Here is an 8,455-nt window from a genome sequence, read left to right on the forward strand (position 1 = left end):
ATACTTAGAAAGTATTGAGCATTTGTAATCTTTGTGATTATAGTGAAATCTCCTTGGAAGTGCAAGGGGGACTGGACTACTTCCGTGTTGTGGAAGGAACCAGGATAACTGCTTGTGTCTTTGTCTTTCTTTTCTCTGCTCTGTTCTTTTCCGCTGCATATCTAATTCTGATCATTTCATCAGAAGCACTCACAAACTGCTTCTGAAGGTTTATCAGAAGAAGATTTTTTAGAGAGAAAAAGAAAACACAATTCAACCCCCCCTTCTTGTGTTTTTCACACCTTCAGATCCTAAATAGGTTTACTGTTCTGATATGCACATCTTAGCGATAAGAGGGAATCTAGGATCGCTAACTATATACTATCACAATTCTTGTCATATCATAATCATATTCATAGTCATATTTCTCATTATGTTAGAAATTAGCGTGTAACACACAATTATTATCTGAGTGCATTTTACAGAATGGATCCCGAGTGGAGTAACCCCGGTCACCAGAACTCCTCTGACTACGTGTGGTTACCATCTACAATAACCCATCCGGCGAAACCCGGATTCTGCTTGGGACACGAATTATTAAACTTTATTTAAAACATTCGGGATTTGCCTTTTAACTGGAGTTCTTATGCTACCCAGGTTTGCCCTGCTCCGTTTCAATGAAACATTCAGGATTTTCCTTTTAACTGGGGTTCTTAAGTTACCCAGGTTTGCCCTGCTTCGTTTCATATATCTGATATGTTGTTATGAGCAAAAGTATATCTGATACATTCTGTTGAGTGGGTTTTCATATACTGCATAACCTATTCATTCAGGTTCTAAACATATGCTAATCACATACCATTCCCATATAGTTAGTAATCATTCCCATTATATTAATCATCATTACATATATTTACTCTCTCTGATGTTATTGTATTGCTATTATGTTTGCATTATCATTACATAGTTCGTGGAGCCAATTACACAAAGTCGGGCTCATTTTTAACAGTTTTGAGACATGACAACCGGTTGCACCATTTACCGAAACCAGTTGAACTATTTGGAGGGGCGATACCGGTTGTATAAGACAGTGCAACCGGTTGCACGGGTTTATAAAACAAATCCCAGCAACCGAACTTTGTGTAATTCATCACCAAGCATTTTCAAAACAATTATCAGTTCAAACACAATGACAATAGCAATAGAAACACATCATGGGGCAATTTAACATACACTAGATAAAATTACTTAGTAGTTTTCTCACACAATCATAGCATACATTCTACCCAAGGAGGGTTCTAAACTAATAGGAACTCGCCATAAGAATTCTGGATTCTCTCAATAGCTTTTGCCACAATTCAAAGCTCCTACCATTGCTTTCCCTGCAGCCTTCTTCTCTTGCTCTCAATAGAGAATTCACCTATTCAAGTGGGACTGAACCACCAAATGAGGGACAAGAGCTCCCATCCTTCAATTATCCTGAAATGATTCTTGAACCAAAGCTTCCTTTCCACCAAAAACAGTCCATTCTTCTTCTTCAATGTCTTCCCCTATTCATCCACAAAAACAATTTACACAATGAATAATCATGTGGTTATACACAAGGCTTGAAATACCCACTTACATACCCATAATCATCTATCGAAATTCGACAAGGATTTCTATTCAATGATCAAAACTTTATTAGGAACTCACCTTTTCTTAAAAGCCAAAGAATCTCTACTGATACAACTTCCAAATTTACTACCTTTACTCCAAACTCACTTTTTCTCTTTTAACTCCTCTTGTTGCAGTTCTTATCAACTCAACACAACAAAAACTCTTGAGTATCACATTCCACGTGCAAAAGTAAATATGGAATCAAAGTCATTACTTTGCCAAAACAAAGTAACGTTATAATCTACCGTAGTGATTTTCGTAAATAAAAAGTCAGAATAAATAACTTCAAGTAATATAACATAGGAAAAATAAAGAGGCCTGCAAAATTACATTAAAAAGTGAAGTTTGTAATGATAAAATTATAATTTGGATCAATCAAATTATCAAAAATTTTAAAGATGCAACTTTAATATCGTAACACGTACGTACACCAAAAAATTAATCATAACCGCAAGGGCTGTTAATTTATAAAAATTAGGGTTAATAATGTTTTTCACCCTTGTAATATATGTTATTTCTGGTTTTCGTCCCTATAAAATTTTCGGTTTGATTTTCACCCTCATAAAATTTTTATTTTCCGGAAAACACCCTTAATAGGCCATTCAAAAACCAAAATTTCTTGAAATTTTTTTCTGAAAATGGCCTATTAGGGGTGTTTTCCGGAAAATAAAAATTTTACGAGGGTGCAAATTAAACTGAAAATTTTATGGGGGCGAAAACCAGAAATGACATATATTACAGGAGTGAAAAACACCATTAACCCTAAAAATTAAGAGGAAATGAAACTGCTATGTGCGAAGAAGATTTCCTTCTTAGATTTGGCTGAACTTTGATGATAACAAACTCACATCACAAAAGAAGAAAAACTATGGAGGTTTAAGTTGAAGAATGAAGATAATGGGACTTAAGCTTCATTGTTATATTTTTGTAAGTATATTCCTTATTTTTGATTTATCATTCTTAACTTATAGAACAACTTAGAATACTAAGAAAATAATTACAAACGTTTTTCTCCCTGCATTTTTAACTCAAATGATAAAAACACGGTTGGGGTATTATGCAGCCACTTTTTGCTTTTATTTTTTGTGCTTGTTCAAATTTGTCAAAGATGAAAGTAATAAAGCTAACAGATAAATGGTTTAAATTCGGTTCTCTTTGTTTTGCAATTTCATTTGTTATATATGTGTATATTCATTGTTTTTCCAATTTGTAATTTTTATAATTTAAATATGGGTTAATAGGCATTTATCCCCTGTAATATAGGTCATTTCCAGTTTTTCCCCTGTAAAAATTTTATTTTGATTCACCCCCTATAAAATATTTTTGTTTTGATTTACCCCTCTAATAGGCCAAACAAAAACGAAAATTTCTTGAAAAATAAAATAAAATTGAACAAGCACAAAGCCCGGATTGGTCCCCAAAGACCCGGAACAAAAGATCAAAGTGGCTGAAACTGGACCTGTTCGCTTAAGCGAACGAGTTATAGTAGCAAACCTACTTGCACGCTTTCTGGTTCGCTGACTGGTCGCTCACCAGTTCGCTTAAGCGAACGAGTTCCAGTAGCAACCAGAAATCTTCGCTTACCAGCACGCTAACTGGTCGCTTAAGCGACCCAACCCAGAAAAATCAGTATGACTATTCGCTTACAGGTCGCTTAAGCGAACCTCTAAGCGAACATTCACAGTTTTTGCAGAAAATGTTATGGGTTTGGACCTCCTTTCACCCAAAATCCCCAATTTTGATCCCTCATCGTCCAAGTGTGTTTCCAGAACATGTTTATAGGTCAATATGACTAGAAAGATTCACAAAGACTCAATCAAACTTAAAAAACACTTGACAATTGGACTAATTCACCATTTTCACCAAAACACCAACAACATCTCATTTCTCAACAACAAACCAAGAATTATGCAAACCCAAACCATGAATTATCATCAACAACAATTGATCATAAAACTTATCACAATTCATCAACAACAATGCATAATTCACCAATTGAACATATTTTCACACATACCCATTTTCATACACTTTGAACATGTAATTCAACTAACACAATTCAATTATTCATAATTTGATACATCTAAACATGTCATTATAATTAGAGCACGAATTTCATCACTTATGAACAATTAATCAATTCATCCAATTAAGCACTTATCATACAAATAATTGAAAATTACAAACGTGATTATGATGAATTCTAACCCCCTTACCTTAGTAGATTAATCTCCCTAGCTTAGGCTTCAATTTTGCTCCTAGCTCTCTATCACCCTTGATTCTTCAAGTCCTCTTCTCTCTAACCCTTTTCTCCTCTTGCTCCCACTTTCTCTCTCTATTCACTCTAAAAAATATCTTATGAAGGAAAGTGTGAGGAAATTCTCATAAGAGTATGTTTTTATACCAAGTCTCCTTATTAGGCCTAACCCTCCACTTAATGGACTTAAACCATTTCTATTCAAACCAAAAATGTTTCTACACTCTAACCGGTAATTCACTAATAACGGTCAAGTAACGGTAAAATGTCACTAACGGTCACTAAACGGTAAAATCTTAATTTTACTCTAGTAACTTAGTAAAACAATGGTTCTCACTAATCACTAAAAACAATTCTCACCAACAATTATAATTTTACCCGTCCTCACAAAATGACCAAAATACCCCTAAGCCCAAAATGACTAAAATACCCTTCTAACACGGAAACCCATGAAAATGCACCCAATGATGAATAATCACACACAAACACATATAAACACATAATAAAAGTAATTAAAATAAATATAGCTAAAAATCGGGCTGTTACACTGAACATCACGTGCCTTCTGATTTTGCTATGGGGACACGTGAGTTTCCACATTTTCTGTAGGAACTGGTTGCGGATTTAACTGTGGAGCTTGAAACGCCGCAGATGAACCTATTCCAAAAGGGTTATCCTTTTGTTAGTCAATATTTGTGAGAATATGATCATTTAATGCAGTCAAGGGTTTGACCCAAAAATGGGGCGTAGCTTTGTGAAGAAATCCATCGACAAATACATGTGTACCTCAGTAGGAATCGAAGAAGCTGTTTTAGTTCGACGGATGAAAGAAGCTGTAGACGCGCCTTCAGGTCTTGTGGATAAGACCAAGCGGTTAGCAAACAGCTAGTTTTCGAACGGCTAGTTTCGATTTTTGAATCGAAAGGATGGGATTAGGTAGTTATAGGACTATCTGTATAAATAGTAGTTTTTCTTAGGAAAAATGGGTCACAATTCAATCATACTAAAAACTTACACTCAATACTGTCCGTATGGAAGCGACAAACGAGTCACAAGTTGTAAAGTATGAATATGTGTACCAACTTTCATTAAGTCTTTAAAAATTCAATACAATCTTTTAAACACTTCTGTAATTCAAGTCTTGTTTTACTAAGTCCTTTCAAAGACTTCCTTTTACTGTCATTATTTACAGAATTTCGATTGGATTCAACACGGATTGGATTCGATTCTTTACATTTTGTTCTTGTCTTTACTTTATCGAAAATACTTTACGAACAAGTATTACTCCTATTTTCAAACAACAAAAGCACAATATGCTCCTAAGATTTACTGGTTGATCTTGCAAGTAAACATCATTGAAACCAGCGATTGTTTACCAAAAATCAGTGTAAACAAATTGGCATGCCCAGTGGGACCTTTTGTGCTTTTAACTTTGAAATTTTTTTCAAATTCTAAAGTTTTTTGTTGGCCTGCATTGTGTATGCATTTAAGGAATAACAAAATACTTCCTGAAATGACGCGTCCTTCTATAGTTTCTGGCACAACAGCAGCGAACACTGCTTCTACTTCAGGAACAGCGACCAATCAATCAATTCCGATAGGGTCTACGTAACTTGGCCAGAATAGCAATATGGCTAATGTGTTAGAGCCTGTAGAGACCATACTTGAAGAAAACATAATCTCACAAACATCACAGGCCAGTACGTCGAATACGATGGCCAATAATACTTCAAGAAGTATCCCGGCGGCTACGACGGCCGCTCAGACTACCCAGTCTGCGGGAAATATGTTTTCTCAAAGGTCTCTCAATTTGGGAAACAATGGAAGAGGGTCTTATGGTATCCCAACCTCTTCGACCCAAACTTCACACACTACCACGATCATACCACCCTTTTCTAACCAAGGGGAAAATGTCTCGTTTGGTAGATCCCAACAAACATTTATCCCATTCGGTTCGCCTCAACAATCGTTGACCAACGCTTCGATAAATGCGTTAAGGCAAACCATGGCAGAGACTAACCATGATATGGTTAATATGGTGACACAACAAGTTGCGACTGTTATTAGTCCTTTGATTCAGGAGACGAATAGCAGTTACCAAGCTTTGTCACAACATATGGGGCGGATAGCGGATTTTCTGGGCGCACCCCAAGTGCGCGTTACGCCGGCTACGCGAAATGCGAATGTCAGGCCAAGAGAAGCACCCGTCGAAGAACAGGCTAATCAAGTGCTCGAAAACCAGGTGCAAAACGAGCAGCCTGAAATACCAGAAGAACCCGTTAGGATTCCTGTAGTGGTAAATAGAAACCAAAATGCTGACCAAGTGGTTATGCAGGCCCGTCGAAATAATTATGGAGGCCATAATAACATAGCCGATATAGTCGAAGCATTGATGGCTCAAAACAGTTTCAACACTGGAATTACACCGTCCGAATTTCGTTTCTGCGTTGGCTGATTTCGTTTTAGAAACGGAGATGCCAAGAAACCATAAAATCCCCAAATTCACCAAATTTGCTGGGGAAACAAATGAGTCCACTGTTGAGCATGTTGCTCGATATATTATGGAGGCCGGTGATTTGGCAAATAATGAGAATTTGAAACTGAAATATTTCCCAAGTTCTCTGACAAAGAATGCATTCACATGGTTTACAACATTGCCTCCACACTCCATAGTTAGTTGGAATCAATTAGAAAAAGCGTTTCATGAGCAGTTTTACATGGGCCAGTCTAAGATTAGTTTGAAAGAATTGGCCAGTGTTAGACGGAAAACGCATGAGTCGATAGATGATTATCTGAACAGATTTCGACTCCTCAAAGCCCGATGTTTCACCGCCGTGCCAGAACACGAATTGGTTGAAATGGCTGCAGGTGGCTTAGATTATTCTGTTCGAAAGAAATTAGATACAAAATATCTTAGGGACATGGCGCAATTAGCAGATAGAGTTCGCCAAGTGGAAAGACTCAAGGCTGAAAAAGCCAGAACAGATAGGTTCCCCAAGAAAGAAAAAGTTGCTTATATCGATACTGGGGATAGTGAACCAGAATTCGATTGGGGTCATCAACAAAGACGAATCAAGTGTAGATCTATGGAGTTTTAAAAGATTCCATTCGAAAAAACAAAAAAAAACGTGAAAAAGTTTCTTTCAAAACCGCGAAAAGGAATCTCAGATCTACGTTGATTCGAACTTTGTACGCAAAATCCAGTGCCATATTCGTGTTATAAACAAAAAAGGATATCTAAAAATGTAAAAATTTTCGAAATCGGAGAAGTTTGTTCAACTCCGGCAGCGGCGGCGCCACCCTTGGGCGGCCGGCCACCACGCCGGAGGAACAAACTTCACCGGAGAAGATGAAGATCATCTTCTATTTCCGGTTTTCGGCGAGAGAGAGGGAGGAGAGAAGTGAGAGCTTCTCTCACTAGAATGAGAGAAGAAAGAGAAAGGAGAGGAAGAAATGAAAAAAACCGGTCCATAAGCCTTTTTATAAACAACTGAATCGGTCCGGTTTATTTCTGGTTCTTTCCCTTCATTCTGAACCTTTAGATCTAGGGTTTGGCTTCCTGGATCAATCCAACGCTCCCTGTGCATCCAGATCCATGGGTTTTGGGCTTGGTTTTTCAGTTTGTTTGTTTCAATATTTTTTTTTCTTATTTCCTGCTATTTGCACCCTGTTTCTTGCTATCTGAACCCCCTGCTTGTCCAATTTTCTTGCAAAAAATTCCTAAAAATTCCTATATGTTTCTTGATGTATTTTTGATACTTTTGTGATGTTTTTACATGTTAAAAAATGATAAAAATATATGTGATATTTTCTTGATTAATTTGTTCTTTTTGGTCTAATTTTGTGAATTTCTTGCCATATTTTCTTCATAAAATTCTGGCATGTGATGTGAATGATTGATGTGCATGATGAATATATCCCTGATTATATGTGTGTTTTACTGTTGGTGTGATGTGTGTTTTCATTCCTTTATTTTTGCCAATAATATGTGTTTTTTTTACAAAAGAAGAAGTGTAAAATATTCCTATGAATGTGTTATAATGCTTGGCTTGTATGTGTCCTTGTTATCCTCACATTATAGCTTAAAATCAAACCTCTTTAAAATTGCTATGATGAGAGAATTATAGGTCATGTGCATGTCTAAGTGTTATAACAAATTCTAGGTATATTTTGCCATTTTATTTCACTTCATTACTCTTTTCTTTTTTGCTATCCTATTCAATTTTGTTTACCTTTTTTTACCATTTTTATGCCTTATATCACTAACCATTTCATTTCATGTTTCATCCATCGCATGAGCATGTCACCTCTTTCATCTCAATTTCTCATAGTTTAGGCATTATTTTTCTTTTAATTTCTATGTTAAAATGTCATGTAATATTTTAGGTAGTTTAAATTTCCTTTTAATTTCTTGCAAGACCATAGAATGTAAACTAGGGCCAATGTAACGGACAATGGACTCTCTAATGATGTACACCGACACAAGCACCGACACGCACACACGTTGTATGTTTACCGCTTTAGATGTATGCTTAGGAAACGTGATACTTAGAAAAATGT

The sequence above is a fragment of the Medicago truncatula genome, chromosome 1 (genome assembly GCF_003473485.1).
Source record: "Medicago truncatula cultivar Jemalong A17 chromosome 1, MtrunA17r5.0-ANR, whole genome shotgun sequence".
Taxonomy (NCBI): Eukaryota; Viridiplantae; Streptophyta; class Magnoliopsida; order Fabales; family Fabaceae; genus Medicago; species Medicago truncatula.